The sequence below is a fragment of the Panthera tigris genome, chromosome D1 (genome assembly GCF_018350195.1).
Source record: "Panthera tigris isolate Pti1 chromosome D1, P.tigris_Pti1_mat1.1, whole genome shotgun sequence".
In the NCBI taxonomy this organism is placed as follows: Eukaryota; Metazoa; Chordata; class Mammalia; order Carnivora; family Felidae; genus Panthera; species Panthera tigris.
This window is the reverse complement of record NC_056669.1, coordinates 69,116,512-69,130,653: the sequence shown is the minus strand read 5'-3', so window position 1 is coordinate 69,130,653 and position 14,142 is coordinate 69,116,512. Positions and strand designations below refer to the sequence as shown.

The window sequence follows — 14,142 nt, the reverse complement described above, 5'->3', positions numbered from 1 at the left end:
TGCCAATAATCTCGCTCTACATCTAAATGAAGACTAGGAGTCATATAAGTTCACAGATTGAATGGATGGCTGATTTACAAAGCCCTTAAAATGTGGCTGCAGGCCGACGCTGGCAACCCCATAATTAGATATGGCATGCTCTGCGATGATGTATTTTTTACTGTTTTTTAATAACTCAGTTCTCCTTCTGGGATGAGGGGAAAAATGGAATTTGTTAAAAATAAATCGAGATTTAGTGGCTTTTCAGCCTTCTGCTGCTTGTTGCTCACAATATTCTATAAATAAAAGCAGCCCGGCCCTATAGTGCACTGTAAACACCCACAGACACTCAGAGCCAAATTCTTCCAATTATGACCCTGTGCCAGTTGCCAAGCTACTGCAAGGACCCACTTGAAAGGCGGCCATCTAGGCCATCTTCTGATTAAGCCGCCCTGTGACAAGGAGGAGGGCCTGCCGCTTTGGCACTGTGTCTAGTCTGAGATAATTGTTCCGTTTTCTTGAAATTAAGCCCTTTCCTCGTGATCGAATTACAATTCAGAGGTAGATGAGAAGCTAACCACCTGTCCATCCGTCCATCTGCCTGGGTCACGCGTGTGCCTGAGATCCTGGGCTGTCACACGCCGGACTTCCATCAGGCGGCAAAAGTGCCTTCACGACAGCGTCTTTAACTGCACTGAGCAAATCAAGGTCAAATAAAAGTGGGTCAGCAAAGAACATGACAGGTGAGTCACAGGCGGCCTGCCCTTCTACTCAGCAGCTTTCCTCACTGATCAGTTTGGGTCCCTCTTGTCCAATGCGGCAGACTGAGACGGTCATTTAAAAATCTGTATTAGACCCCGCGAGGGACGACGTGGTCAGGTCGACTGCTCTGGGGCTCAAATGCCATTGCACAAGCTGGGGCTGCCCCGGCTGCCCAGCTTTCGTGTGGCCCCGACCAGCCCTTGAAACACTGCATGCAGGGAATCAGGGGATTGCCGCGTGCCACGGTCTCACTGAGAGAGAAATTACTTCCAGTTCCTTAGGAACCGGAATGCTCAGGGCAGCACTGAAGCACAATGGGCTCCGGCTAGAAACCAATCACCCCCCCCCTCCTCCCTTCAGTGGCAGTTCTCCTGCGGGAGTGCTCCGAGGGGAGCACAAACCCCAGCAGGCCCAGGAGGCCTGCAAAAGGCCCCAGGCCACAGATCCAGCTGCGGAGGCTCAAACACTGAATGGGGAACCAATCGGTGAGTTCTCCCAAAAGAGAACTGATAGGTGCTCTGTGGCCAGATTTTCCAAACTCAAAACTGGGACCTACACTGAAAGGGGTAGAACTGTTTACGGCTGGAAAGTTTGGGACCTGGGGGTCACAAAACACGGAGCCTCATTAGAGAGGTCTCCCGTGGGTGTCCCATCTAAAGTGGCCCTTCCTTGGGGCGCCTGGGTGGCTCAGTTGGTTAAGCGCCCGACTTCGGCGCAGGTCATTTCACGGTTTGCGCATCGGGCTCTGTGCTGACAGTTCAGAGCCTGGATCCTGCTTCGGATTCTGTGTCTCCCTCTCTCTGCTCCTCCCCTGAACACACTCTCTCTCTCTCTCTCTCAAAAATAAATAAATGTTAAAAAAAAAAAAAAAGATTTTTAAAGTGGCCCTTCCTATAACTCACTTACCATCTGGGGGTCCTCATTTCTTAATTTCTGAAATGGTCTCTTTTCTTTGGGCCCCCCTCTGATTAGAAGGTGAGCCTCATGAGAGCAGAGACCCCCTCTGTCCTGTTCTTGAGTATTTCCAGGACAACTAGAATGGTGGCTGGCTCATGGTAGGTGCTCGATAAATATTCAATGAGTAAACGAATCCATGCCAGACCTCTGGAAGACCATTCTGCGTACCAGCGTCTCTCTATGTTCATGGCCATGGTATGAGGGGAAATCATTACCTCTTCTGTAACAATGAGAAAAGCAAGGCTCAGAGAGGGTGCATGTTTTTCCCAGGGCTGCACATCTAATGCGTTCATGGAGCTGGGATTCCAAGCCAGGCGTGAAAAGTTCTAATCCTGGCTTTGAAGTGAGCATCTGTTGCTTTTATAATTTAGAAAAAGCAAAGGAGAAAAACTTTAGAGGAAAAAGTACGCATCAGAAAAAGCTTTACATCAAATGATCTAACATATGACAGATTCGGTTCCTGTGCCCTAAAACCCCAGCTGCAGAGGGCATCGGCACCACAGGCCCGTAGCCAGAGCTGGAGGAAGGGCTCTGGGGCCCCCATTATGGAAGGTCCATTCCTGTCTTTCCGTGGGGCTCCAAAGGCCAGGCAGGAAAGGGAGAAGCCATCAGCAGTGACACCCATGACTCCTATCGCTGTTAGAAACAGCAAGCTTATTCCAGAATTTGCTGGAAAGTTTCCAAGGAGAGGCCTGCAAGCAAATTAGAAGACTGCGGAGTGTTTGGAATCTGACTTCCCTTTATACCCATACCTTGAAAATTGGAATGAATAAAAAAAAAAAAAAAAAGGAAAGGAAGCATACTTTTTAAGACTGAAATTTCAAAAATCTTAAAATTGAAAAGCAGAGATTTACATATATCTCAATTTAGAACACTGAACCCTGCTGACGTTAAGCTTCTGAACCTTTATAATCTGTATATCACAATAAAATTCCTATTAGTCTGATGATATTTTGGGCCACAACTCCTCCCCGGCCTGTCTGCTAGATGCAGGCAGTGGTTTGAACTGATGTGTAAATCAGCAGGTCGGTCCATCAAAATGACTGGCCAACTCTAGTGCGTGGACACATTTCTCAAATATGGGAAAGTAATGAAAATGGCAGCTTGTATCGATAAAACAGGTTTTTCCAAATGCTACCAGGACAACCTGTGAATACAAACACCCTACAGAAAGAAAAGCCCCTCCTGATTGTGAATGAGGGGTGGCAGGACTAAAGAGAACCACATAAGCTAACCTTTCAGAACAGAATTTCTTAGCTACAATTAATTTCTGGGTGGGCTTCGGGGCAGGTGTCTCATTAACAATATTCGTCTTGAGAGTATTTACCACGAGCATTTTTTGGAGAGAGGCTCCATAAAATTCACTAGATTCACAAACTGATCTGTGACCCCAAAAGACAGGGACCCCCACCAGCCGTCTCTGCTCTCTCTCCCGTTTTCTTTGGACAATCCTGTAACATAAACAACAAGATGGCTTTCAGAGTAGACAAGATGACATTGACAGTCAGGGAAAGTCGCCCAAGCTCTTGCCTGAACAGCCCGGCCACTGGGACTGCTCACATCAATGAGTGAAAAGAGGTCATTGGCTGGAAGGGACTGGGGGGCTACTGAGCTTTACCTTGAGCCCAGTGCCCAGAAGAGACCAAGAGAGCAAACTTAGTGACCAGTGTGTCTTAGGCAAGATGAACTTGGGAGCAACATTGTGAGACAGGAGAAAGAACAAGGGCTTGACAGCCAGGCAGGGCTACCTTCAACCCTGGCCACGTAGCTTTGAGACAAGGATGATGACCATGACAATGGTGACGATGATGCCAAAGACAATATCTACCAAGAGCTTTTACCGACGGCACAAAGTCTAGCGTAAGGTAAGCAAATACTTATATACTTGTGAAATAACATATGCTGTTAAATTTTCGCAGCAACACATGAACCTTCTCTATATTATCTCCATTTCCTATATCTGGAAAAAGAAGGTGATGAAGATTAAGTGGCATGCCCAAGGTGCACTGCGAGGTTGGGATTCCAACCTGGGTCTGTGCGACTCTAAGCCCACACTCTCAACGACTAAGGTCCACCGCACTGCCAGGCCTTGGCTTCCTCATCTGTGAAAAGGTTAATAATACTCACCCTGGCAGGGTGGTAAGGGTTGGACAGAATGCACGGGAAGTGTTTAACACAGTACCTGGCACACAGGAACTCCACAGGATAGCTATTAATGCAATGTAATGCGATGGCATCTGGACCTTTGGAAGAGAGAAGAAGGATGGTGGGAGGTGGGCATCTGGCTATACAGATGGTGCAGCATTTCACTTCACGGGGTTCGACAAACAGGATTAGGAACTTTGGACCAAGGCTTAAGAGCCTGGGATGGCATATTCTCGGGAACAGAGAAGGGACACCGCAGCAGGATGGGTAGGAATGTGTTTACTCTGAGATGAAAGGCTTTTCTTTGAAAGTTGGAGAGGACTGGGGACTTTTTGGAAGGAGGAATAAGTCAAGCCTCAAAAGAAAGTTTTCAAGAGGCAGCGCCAAACAGCACGGCTATTCCTGGGCTACAAATACATGCCCACCGACCACCCGACTCTCTGACACCCGAGGGAGAAGAGTCCCTGTGCGTGTTTGCAGCAAGGGAGATGCCGAATCCCCAGGTTATTGGTAAACCCTGTCCGGAACGTGGGCAGAGCAGAGGATCTGTTGTTACAGCAAGTCTCCTTTGGAAGTCAATATGAAGAAAAGTACCCATTGCAAGCGAGAACCAAAGATTTAGTGTGGCTTGTGGTGTGTAAGAGCAAAGGGCCTGTCTGTGGGAAAAAGTATCAGCCTCACTGACATTGCCATCTTGACTACCCTCTTATTGAAAGACTAAACGGGGGAGTCTGGAGAGCCGCAGAGTCGCTCCTCAGAGAGCCAATGGCACTGCAGAGAATGTGCATCCCAGGGCTGACGTCTGCCGGGGGAGAAGAACATCACGGAGTATCGCCAGGCTCTCCCCAGACCAGCTTCGCCCCTGTGTTTCTTAGAAAGGAATTGCTCTACCAAGTTACCCCAACAGGCACCAAAGACGATCAAAGGTCCCCACACCCTGTCACGGGTCCCCTCTCCTCTGTTCCCACAGCCCGACGCAGGACGCAGCATCAATTTCCTGGACCAAATTAACTGCCTCTAACTAGTTCTGCTGCCCCCTCCTACAGTCCAGCCCCCACACTGCCACCAGCTGGCTTTCTAAAATAAAAGTGCTGACCACGTCACTCACCTCCTGAAAGATGTCTACTAGATTTGCACTGCCTACGGAATAAACACCAAAGTCTTCACTTGCATTAATTCATTCATTTTTTTTCTCCCCCTCACCAATCTAATGTGTGATGATCACCTCCTGCGCGCCAGGCTCTGTTTTATGTCCTGGAGATAGAGTGGTGAATGAGATAGGTAAGGCAGGCACCCGTCCTCGTGGATTTATATTCTAGGGCAGTAAGACAAATACTAACGAAGACAAACAGATACAGAAGTCAGGTAACAACGGATGCTAATAAAGAGAAATGAGGCAAGCTAAGAGGATCAAGGGATCGGTTAAAGGGTGGGGTAGGACAGCGCATTTTAGTCCTTGAACACGGTGACTAGAAGTCTGTTCCTCTCTGGCCCTCATTTGAACGGAGAACAGAGTGCAGCGAAGGTGAGCCAGGCAGTGATGTCGGGGAAGACAGATTCGGGGGGAGAAGAGCAAGGGCAAATGCCCCGAGGCAAGAAAGAGGAACAGCAAGAAAGGCACAGTGGCTGGAATGGAGTGAGCAAAACAGAGAGGTCTAAAAGGAGAGATCAGAGAAGCAAGAGGGGCTGGCAGGCCATGGCAAGCAGTTCTATTCCAAGCATGCCGGGAAGCCGTTGGAGAATTTGGGCAGGGAAATGATACCATCTGATTTTACCTTTTAAAAGGTCATTCTGCCTGATTGTGTGTAGCAGTGGGGCCCGAGCAGAAGCAGGGAGACCTGCTGCGAGATGGGGGGCATCTGTAGGAGGGGAGGGAGGGGCGGTGCTTTCAGGGTTCACTCTGATGGGAAACCTGTCAAGAACTGTCCGCAGACAGCGTGAAGTGCAAGGTTTGGAGCAGGATCCAAGGTGATGCTGATATGTTGCGCCTGCGTAACCAGGGAAATGGTCCTGCCACATAAAACGGGGAAGCTGGGGGAGGGGCAGGGTTACGATTTTGCCTTTTTTCCTCCTGTTAAGAAGAAAAATACCAAGACTTGTATTTAGTGGCATTGGGTCCGGGATACCCATTAAACATCAATGCGTGGATGCTGAGTGGGCAGCGGGTATGCGGGTTGGGGCTCCGGAGAAAGGTCCGAGGGCGTCGTCGTCCCGACCACCACCAGGTCCTCCAGCTGTTGGCCCCAGCTCCAGACACGCGGCCAGGCATCACTTCCTCCAGGCTCTGGCCTCCTCCTGTCTGGAATGTTCTGCCTGCATACTTCTGCAGTGTAGACTCTTACCAGTCCCTTAAGACTTGCTCAAAAGTCACCTCTTGTCTATGAGGCCCCTCCTGACTGCCCAGGGGAGAGCGCCTAAGCCCCTCCTTCTCCCACAGCGCCCTGTCACGTGCCCCGATGGCCTTGTGTCACCCCTATTTTTGCCCTTCCTCACTGTGAGCTTCCCAAGGGCAGTGAGTGCAAGACTATTCCTCTGTGCACCCTGCCTCCTAACATAAGGCCTGGGCACGGCAAACATTTGCCAAATGAACGGAGTTCTCTCTGTGAAGAGACGCAAAGGAGCCACCTGCACGCAGGCTGGTGGACACTGCCACTGCTGTCCTCAAGGGGACAGGGGGGGAAGTCAGGCGTCACCACAGCACTGCCACGGCTCAATGTGGTAGAACGGTATCTGCCCTCGAGCAGTTTCTCAACAGCACGCGGGAGCTTCGAGAAATCCATGAGCTTCGAGAAATCCACCACAGATGTGGTGAGGTGTCGTGAGCACCGCACCTGAGAAACGTGTCGGGTCTCACTGCAGGAACACCCAGCGAGTCCAAAATCAAAGCACTCAGGAGTCAGAGACGGAGGGAAGGAAACAGCCCTCGTGTACATGGACTCCTGTCCTCCTGACGGTGAGCCCGGAAGCAGGTCCTACTTGCCTTCTTTCGCAGACACAGGCAACGAGCATCCAAGAGGTTAGGTGATTTGCCCAGGGTCACAGAGCCGGGAAGTACGGGAACCAGGATTCACACTCAGGTCTTGGCCAATCCAGCGCCTGCGTTCCTTCCAGCAGATCGTACCGTAGGCAGGATCCTTAGGGACCCTCTCAGCCCCACAGTGTGCCAAGGATATGTAATTCTGGGGAGGGGATGTGATCTACCCACTGTGACTGAGGAGTCACTAAGCCCCTGACTCCCGGGCCGGGCTCCTAGAGCACTGCACGTGCACGGTGCCAGGCATTTCTTACAGGGCACAGGCAAAGCCGAGCACAAAGTTTTAACAATCCAACCTATCTGCTTTCAAGTGCCCTAGAAATAAAAGCGAGGGACGGGGCGCCTGGGTGGCTCAGTCGGTTAAGCGTCTGACTTCGCCTCAGGCCATGACCTCGTGATTGTGGGATCGAGCCCTGAGTTGGGCTCTGCACTGACTGCGCGGAGCCTGCATGGGATTCTCTCTCTCTCTCTCTCTCTCTCTCTCTCTCTCTCTCTCTCTCTGCCCCCTCCCCACTTGTGCTCACTGTCTCAAAATAAACTAAAACAAAACAAAACAAAACAAAACAAAAAAAGTGAGGGGAATGGGAAACTGTATTTTGTACCAACTATTCCTGTGATCCTGGGACCCCATCAACAGGTGGGAAGCCAAGTGAGAACGCCGTGAGCGCACGGAGAAGGTCACAGAACTAGCCCTGTGAACCAAGCGGACTAGCCTGTGGCAGCCTTCTCATTCTCTGGGCAAGTGTTCGCTGCCCACCTACTGTGTGCGAGACACTGAACAAAGCAGCACAGGACAGGGAGAAGCCCGGCGTTGAACCATGGTTCCCCGATGTGTGTTACAACCAGCACATCGACCTCTCTAAGCCTACTTTCTTCATCTGTAAAGAAGAGCCCTGTTTCACAAAGCTGTTCTGGCTACTGAGTGGGGTGACCCATGCCCCGGGTATATGGCAGTGACCCAGTCAGCACCAAATGGCCGGGGGTTTGTTCATTGCTGAGAAAGCAGAAGAGCTTTACTCATGCTGGAGAGAAAAGGAGTGGATGAAAGGTAGCCACACCAAAGCTCTTGTAAAAACTTGGCAGGACTGAAGTAGCATCAATCCTCTGAGGATTTACCAAAGCATAAAGAAGTCCTTTAAGAAACTGTGAGGCACTGAAATATCTTAAGGCAGGGTGGGGAGAAGGAGAGGCAGAGTGAAAGGAAAAAGGAAAAGAGAGAGAGGAAGGATTTGAATAGATCAGTGCATTGGTAAGGGTCAATGAAGTTAACATATATATATATATATATATATATATATATATATATATATATATACATACAAAGTAATGTCATTTGATTGCTGATGGATAGAGTTGCCTATTCATTATGTATATTCTTCTCCGTCAAGCTCCTATTCAATCTTCAATACCCTACTTGCTTGATAATTTCTTCCACCACCACCACCCCCCCATTCACCTGGAGGTTAATTAATCTTCGCTCTGTTAGTTGATTCTTACAATGTACACGTTACATGGTCTCTGCTCATTGGGTTCCCCTACCTAACAGTGAATTCCTGAGAGCACATGTTGTATATGATTCATCTTGGTGGCCTTCCTCTGTCCCTAGGATCCCCAGCCAGCAGCCAGCAGGTTGGAGCATCCCCAGAGGAGAACCTTCTCTCTACAGCAGGAAAAGGAGCCAGGACTCATATTTATAAGTATCCATTCTATGCTGAACATTTGAGAAGCACATTCCAAGTCTTAATTCATATATTCTTCAAAATGCCCCATGAGGGAATTATTATCCCTATTTTGTAGAAAGGAGACACTGAGGCTCAGGGAGGTGAGGTCAACAGCCAAAGTTTCATACTGCTAGTAAAAGTGATGAGGCCAGGATTTGATTCTCGGTCCGTCAGACTCCAGATCCCCTTGTTTTCAGTAGACCAGCCCACCTGCATGAGTCTAGTGAAGCTGAAGGCATCCAGAAAGGATGAGTGGTCTGGACATCAAATCTCCCTGCAGGCTCATAATGAGGTTAGTGCTAAGGAGCTTTGACCAACACAGGGTAACCTGTTAGCAAAAGCCAGGCACCAGGTCAGAGGGACAGAGAGGAGGCCTTGGGAGAAGACAGAATTCTAAATTTCAGATACAGTTAGCAAACGGCAAATTGACCATCTCCCCAGACCCATCCTGTCTAAGGAGAAGAAAACACATTCTGGGTCAGCAGTTCTCAACCACGTGTGATCAGTTAAGTCCCCTGGTCCAGAATTCACAGATCCTTTCTAAACACTGGGGAAACATTCAAGAACACGATCCTAAGTGTTAGCACTCCTGGGAGAAAGCTGTGGACAGAAGTGACCACAGGACATCTGGGAATGTCACTTCCTTGTCCTTTCTCCAGCCCCAGCCCAGTAAAGGAAACTTCCATGGTGCGCTGTAGGCCCAAAGCTACGTCTCAGCCTCACAGGGGTCTGACTCCACTGCATTTGGAGGACCTGCGTCCAAGAGACTGTTCCTTACCAGCTGTGCAACACTCAGTAAGTCAGATCTTCTTTGGGCCAAGTGTCCCCAGATATAAACAGGGGGAGGAGGAGAATGCCTGCTTCAAAGGGAGGTCGTAGGGACGCTATGAGAAAACACATGTGGGAAGAAACTGTCCATGTCAAACGGCGTTCAGATGTAAAGAAGGGGTGCTGGGAATCGTGGGGTACCTCACCACATCACCTGCTGCCCCCCTCCCCAAGTGTCCTGGGCTTAAGGCCCGGCACTCCCGGGTGCAGCTCCTTCAGTGCCGAGCTGGCCTCTGTACCGATGGTTCAAGGGAGAACACAGGAGCACTGGGAGAGCTGTGGAACAGGAAGCTGTGATTTGGCCCTCCTCTTCCAAAGGCTACCGGGCACAACAACAGCCCTTAAATAAGTAGTTAACAATTGGCTACAACAGTTGAGGAACATTTTTGTCATCATGCAGGATGATAACCATCACCAAAATCAAAATATGAAAATCATTTAATTAAACCTATAGACTAAGACAAATGTATCATTTTGATGGCATATTTGTGAGTTTTTAAAGTTTTAAGTGTTTAAGCAAAAAAAAAAAAAAAAAAAAGAAAAGAAAAGAAAGAAAGAAAGCTAGATAATTAAAGTTATAATTGGATACTCTTGGGAGAAGCATGAATTGGTACAGCCTTTTGGGAGAGCAATTAAGCAATATTGATTCAAATTATATTTAAAAAAATTTTTTAATGTTTATTTTTGAGAGAGAGAGACAGAGCATGAGCAAGGGAAGGGTAGAGAGACAGGGACACACAGAATCTGAAGCAGGCTCCGGGCTCTGAGCTATCAGCACAGAGCCCGATGCAGGGCTCAAACTCATGGACCGCAAGATCATGACCTGAGCTGAAGTCGGATGCTTAACCGACTGAGCCACCCAGGCGCCCCTGTATTGTTTCAAATTTTAAATTCAAACTATTTAAGTTGGAAGTCCCACTTCTTGGTGCCTATGCCACAGAAAATCTCATGTAAAAGTTCACAAGCGTGTACAACAATTCCCACATCAGCAGCCGTGGCGATGGCAAAAGAGCAGAACCTGGGTGTCCACCAGCACGGGAATGATTAAACAAACTTGAAATGTATCCATACCATGGAGTTGCCAAACATAAGGCACGTCTACCTGTACGTAGCGACTTGTAAAGATGACCATAAGCACTGACAGTCGGCCACTGAAAGGAGAGCTACAGGATGGTACAAATAGAGAAATTCCATTTTTACAAAACAAAAGTGAAAGTGTGTATGTTGGAGATAAGGGCAAAGGAGGTAGAAGGAACACAAGCGAATGAAAAAGTCCAGGACTATACCCAACAAAGTCTCAACTGCCCATCGGTGGAGAAGGCTGGAGGTAGAGAAGTCACGAAGACTTCCTTCTTTCATGCGAGTGCACTTCAGTGTTGTCTGAATCTGCTACAAGTGTAGACTCCTTTGTGATGACAAAAACAAACAAAAATAGACCTAAAAGGTCACAGAACGATGATAATTTTTAAAATTCCAGTGCTTGCAAGCACTCCCCTAAAGTAAGCACCCCGGGACGTAGCACAGCCTCTCCATCTCTGCCGGTGGCCACCGGCCCTGTGCACACCCCTGGGCTTGCCCAGGAAAAGACTACAGGTGGGGATCGTCTCCAGGACAGAGAATCTCAAATCCCTCAGCTATTTCAATAAGAATTCTACCAAATTACAACTATTTCAACAAGCTGGCTAATAAAAAGGACTAAGTGTCTTAGTCAAATTTTATAACATCATAAATTACTGAATTCAAGTTCACTTGTTGGCAGCCTCTCTTAAATAGGGGCCATCAAAATTGATATCCTGCATTACCCAACATTGTATGTTGACTGATTGAGTCTCCACTGAAGAGTTCTTAAAAACTGCTTAATGAGGAAATCCCACGGGGAGGAGAGACGGTGACTCCCCCAAATCCAAAACGGGCCTATGTAAAACACTATAGTCACTTGGGTTCTCATAAAATCCCAGCTTATGGGGTGAAGTAACCTTCCTATCTATGGCCAAAGTTGCTGATGAAACAAAATAATCCTAAATCAATTCAGTGTCTACGAGGTGTTGGGTTACATTTAGGAGAGACCGCCCAGTCCGTGACCTGCAGGCCAGGTGAGCAGCTGGGCAGGGCTGGGCAAAGGTGGGTAAGGGTGAGCAGCTGGGCAGGGCTGGGCAAGCCAGAGAAGCCACTGGAGGAGGGACCGCCACTCTTCCCCAATGCCATCAGACCTCCGATTTTTCACGCAGGTTAGAAATCCAGATTTCTAGACAATATCTACCATGTGTCAAGTGTTGGCCACATATTCCAAAGTTTTACAATGTCGTGAGCACTGACAAAATACATCTGCCAGCCAGATGCAGCCCATGAATCAAGTTCTCAACCTCGGCCTGAAACTATCTACATTTTCTTAATGGGTCATCTTTGTGCAATTTAATTTTTAGAAGGATGGGAGGAGGCAGGCAAATAATATGGAACGAGAGTCAAGTGTTTGATAAGTAAGAAAATATTTCTAACGTACTTGAGGAAACAATGGTAGTTGTCTGGGTCAAATTCTGAAGAAATTGTTAAAATTTGTTGGCTATACCAGGCATGAAGCACTTGAGAGGGAGAACTTCCCGGGTCCAGAGCAAATTTCCACAATTTACTGTCAATGAATCTCCAAGAACTTACTCGACTATGTTTATCGTAGGACATTGAAAATAACAACATCAAGTACAGATGCCAGGTGTCACTCAGGCATTCGGCATCCGGGAGCACCAGTGTGGGTCACGCAGCCTCTGGGCAAGATTCCAAGAGAGGCCTGACGAATCTCCCTCCAGAACCAAAACCAAACTCAACCAAGACTTTAGAGTCAACATCAGAAAACTGTGCTCATTTTTCCCAAAGCCAAAAAAGTCACAGCTATATTTGTGCTAATAACAATATCTGCACATAAGCTGCAACTCACAAAGCACTTTTCTGAAGCACTAGCTCACTCCTCGGAGCCTTTAACTGCATCGTAGACTTTGTATCTCGTCCAAAGTCGTCTTACAGTTACTGCTAATGACACTACTTTTCAAAAGCGACAATGATAACAGATTATTTGGCATTTGCTACATGCCAGGGCTAAGCACATTTTCATTTCCCCTTCACACGAGCCTCACAGAGGTGATCACGAGGATCACCATCCCATGCGGCAGGGGAGGAAACCGAGGCCTACAGAACTTGGGTGGGCAGTCTGAGTTACACCATCAGCAGGCACAGAGCTGAAATACTGAAGCAGGTCTGCTGGGGCCCGTGCTCTAAGCCAATCTCAATTTGCTGCTGGCAAGTGTACCCAAGGCGTGGCCAGGGTCCTTCTGCTGCTCCTCCCCCACACCCACTTTCCCCACTTGGTCAGAAGCCATTCTTTTTATTTTTATTTTTCCCACTCAAAACTGGTATGAATCACTCCGGGCTCAGCCAGCCTGGCCCTACAGGGCCCCAGAGGCCTGGTGAGGTGCCCCTGAGGGACCGGCTTCCTCGCTGCCAGCTTAAGGAGGGTAGCCAGGCCTGCTGGGGTCTAGCTGGGGCTTTCACGTCACCGCTGTCTGAATAGGGTCTGGGAAGCGGGTGCTGACAAGTCACAACAACCCTGTGAAACGGTCACTGAGGTACCAAAGAGGCGGGTGGAGGAGAGGGGAGGCGCCTGCAGCTTGGGAAAGGAGAAAATATTTATTTAGCCAACGGCTATGAAATATCTATTATTCGAGGCCCCATACCAGACCCGTGAAAGAGGGAGACACTGTCTCCAATGTGCACAAGGATAAATTATGCAAACAAAAACACGGAGCAAGAAACACACACACAGCCCCGTTCATACACATATACTCACCAACACAGGCACACGCACTTGCAAACTGCATCGTCCAGCAGCTGCCCTTAAGGCGGTAACCTCTGTGCTCCCTTCCCCAATTCCACAGACCCCTCGGCCCTGACTATGCCAGGTACTGCCCTGCCACAGACACCACACCACGGCTGGTCCCCAGGGGTGCCAGAAGGACAAGGAGGGCAGGCACACAGATCACGATGGCCCTCGGTGGTCAGAGCCATCCCCCAGAGTGTGTGCAGGGCCACAGGAAGGTGCTGGCTCTATCCTAAGGGGAGAACAGGGTCCACTTCCTTACAAAAGGAGGAGGAGGTGGAGAAAAAGACAGAAGGAGTGGTCCCGGGGGTCTGAGACAAAGGCATCCCGGCGAGGCACAGACCCTTCCTCAGCACAGCGACTCTGACATGGAAACAGGTAAGGGGTACAGGCTAAAGCGTGCGGGGGCCCTGGGGGGCCCCTTTGGCCCATCTCGCCAGATGCCCGTGGTGCAGGGGGCAGGGAGAAAAAGCGGGACATCAGGCAGGCTGTGGGGCAAGTCCATGTGGCACACCTACCTACAGGGCAGACCCCCACAGTCCTGGGCTCACCGGGCTGCCCAGTGGAGGGGCAAACGTTCACCGATCTACAACCACACAAGTAAACGAAAACCGGCCTCTGTGGCGAGCACTGCAAATGAGTGGGAGTGCGGGCTGCGGGCACGCGTGGCAGAGGGACCGCGGTGCAGGAGGGAATGGGAAGGGCGCCAACCTGGTCGGCACACGCGGCAAACCCCCACTCGCATGTCCCGTGTTGACCTGGGCCTCAGTCCCCTCAGAGGGGGCGTGTGGGATCATAATGATGACACTTGCCGCAGCCAACACCTGCCGAGGCCCTGCCACCACGTGCCT

General features: G+C 49.3%; 1 protein-coding gene across 16 annotated transcripts in view; it reads right to left on the bottom strand.

Moving 5' to 3' along the window:
• ARNTL (aryl hydrocarbon receptor nuclear translocator like) overlaps positions 1–14,142 on the bottom strand; it is a 99,407-nt gene that overhangs the window by 50,143 nt on the left and 35,122 nt on the right. The window contains exon 1 of one of the 16 annotated variants that reach the window (XM_042959329.1): positions 561–649. The exons of the other annotated variants lie outside the window; for them this stretch is intronic. The gene's annotated coding sequence lies outside the window, so the exon portion shown is untranslated. Of the gene's footprint in view, positions 1–560; positions 650–14,142 lie in introns of those variants that run through there. 16 annotated transcript variants of the gene reach the window in all.